This window comes from Cyclopterus lumpus, chromosome 15, assembly GCF_009769545.1.
Source record: "Cyclopterus lumpus isolate fCycLum1 chromosome 15, fCycLum1.pri, whole genome shotgun sequence".
NCBI classification, from domain to species: Eukaryota; Metazoa; Chordata; class Actinopteri; order Perciformes; family Cyclopteridae; genus Cyclopterus; species Cyclopterus lumpus.
Window position 1 is genome coordinate 24,098,772 of NC_046980.1, and position 2,402 is coordinate 24,101,173.

The following is a 2,402-nucleotide window of genomic DNA, read 5'->3' on the forward strand; positions in this document are numbered from 1 at the left end:
GAAACGTATTAGTGTGGATGTAACCTTTTAAATGCACCTGAAATATCTATTACTCATATGCACTGCTTTTTAAAAAGGGAGTGCACAACTACTGCAAGATCTGTGTGTCAGAGTAGAACCAGGAAGTAGCTCTCCGGTATTCTGCTGATCTGACCTTCAATTCCATCTTAGAAATCCGTTTCAACTCTGGAGAAGCTTATGTTCTTTTCAATGTATACCTATTTGCACTGCGCATGGAAAACTACTGGAATTACATGATATTTAAGTGTCTTATTTTTATAATATAATGCTCATACAAGATTTTTTTTTCTTTTGGGTGTATTTTGCATAATGTGAATAAATAGGCTACGGGTGATTGGCCAGCTGGCGCCTTGGAGCCGGTGGTTTGGTGAAGTCTGTCCTGTGTCTCATGGAGGAAACAATGAAATCACACCTGTGAATTAAGACATGCTTTTGTACATAATGTGTAAATAAGGAAAAAGTATGAAACGTTTTGACAAATGAATCCCACTTAGTCTGCAGTTTAAATTGTTGCTCATTTGGATGTTGTTTGTACGTCTCATTTGACTCTTACTGTATTTCTGAAGGTTTTATTTATTCCTTTTAAAGTTTTTTAGGCCTTTAAGGGGGTTTGATACATGAGGGCTGTTGTTACTCTGAACCTGACGGGAGCTTTTCTTCACAGGACTGACAGTATGAGACATGTTTCTCATGGTGTTGAGGTTGTAACGGTGTTAATGTTGTTAGTAGTCTGTAATCGCTAACAAAATACATAGTGTTCCATTCATTTAAGAATCACTGTGGTTTTAAATTATATGTCCAAATGTAATAAATTCAGGTTTGCAGTTGTACAGTCAGCTCCAAACAGCTCAACTCATCTCATGCGTCTTCATTTATAAACCGAGGACATGTCTGTCTATTGGTTTCATTTTTCAGGCCGTTTATAAAGCACCGTTATTATGGCTGGAGTTCAGTGGTCCTTCTGTTTGACGGTTCAAACCCCGCTTTCTGCGGTCTGCACGTTGAAGTGCCCGTGAGCAAGGCACTGAACCACAGGTGGCTCCTAAATACTCAGGGTGGTTAAATGCAGAGGTCAGATTTATTGCATGTACATGTATAAAGATGACCATTGAACTTCAATTTAAATAATTTATAAGGTGAGTGAATGATAATTAGTTTAGATCCTGATGGTGGCCCTCGGTATGAATGTGTGTGTAAATGCTGACATGCGTCAGGACATCAGGGTGTATAAAGTATTACAATGTTTTACTGCCTTGAAAGCAGCAGTTCCACAATGTAGATACACAATTAAAAGGTCTGCATTCAACATTTTACTTAAGCATAAGTACTTAAGTATTAGGATCAAAATACACTAACAATACCAACAGTAAATGTAAACAGAATGCCTCATTTCATACTAATATAAGTTATATTATTGAGTATTGATGCACTTGTGTGTTCGTTGAAGCTGGTAAAGGTGAGACTAATTTAGCCACTTTATATACTGCTGCATTTCTAAGTTTACAATACACTAAGAGCAGCTGTTTGTGAGGGCTCTGTCAGTATGATCATAACTACTCTTTGTTAGGACGACCAACAGGAGGCCAAAGTTAACATCTACAGACCATCATATCAACAGCTTTGGGAGTTATTCAGTATTTAGACTCTGCTCCATAACATGTATTTTCTCATGCTAGGTCTACACTATGTTTCCATTTTTAAAACGCACATCTTCAGTGTTTCTTTCAGCCTCTGAAATCATTTCATGTGTTGCTGTTGTCCATCTTCTAAAGGGGTCTTACTGCAATGGTCAGTAGCTCAATTAGAACTGCTCTGCAAGAAAAAACAACGTTTATTTTGTTGACTTTCAGCAAAAAACACACCAGAATAATGAGGAGGGCTCCACAGTGTGTTGTACAGTACACACATGTATCACGTGTTGGTTATTTGTTGTAAATATAGGACAACCCTATAGACAAAAAGAGGGAAATATACAAGTATTTCTTTGAACATTGGGTGAGAAAACAACAGGATTAAGTTCTAGCTTTCCCGACAAGGGGATGAGGGCTTCTGGCCAATCCAGTAACTTCTGGATGGATGTAGTTGGATGTCCAGGGTACCATTATAATCGAGATAAATGCACTATTAGGGGTGTGCTGTATACATGCTTCCATGCCATGCTGCAACACATTCTACCAGTTATAACACCACCACCAATGCTTCAAGGATGTGCAGTCCTGTGGAGAACAAGGCGCTCCTTGCCTGGGAGACGGAACTCGGGGTTGCAATAGTCCTAACTCCATAGCCGCTTTCGCTCCCGCTCAGCCCACGTGTCAGCTTCCCGTCCCCTGATTGGCTGGTTTTGAACCGTACCGCGTGAGCTCATTGGTCTATTTTGAACC

At 39.5% G+C, this 2,402-nt stretch overlaps 1 protein-coding gene across 1 annotated transcript in view; it reads left to right on the forward strand.

Moving 5' to 3' along the window:
- LOC117743871 (heterogeneous nuclear ribonucleoprotein L-like) overlaps positions 1–865 on the forward strand; it is a 34,971-nt gene extending 34,106 nt beyond the window's left edge. The window contains exon 14 of the mRNA XM_034551788.1: positions 1–865. This exon is cut by the window's left edge and continues 4,314 nt beyond it. The gene's annotated coding sequence lies outside the window, so the exon portion shown is untranslated.
- The last annotated feature ends 1,537 nt before the right edge of the window (positions 866–2,402 follow it).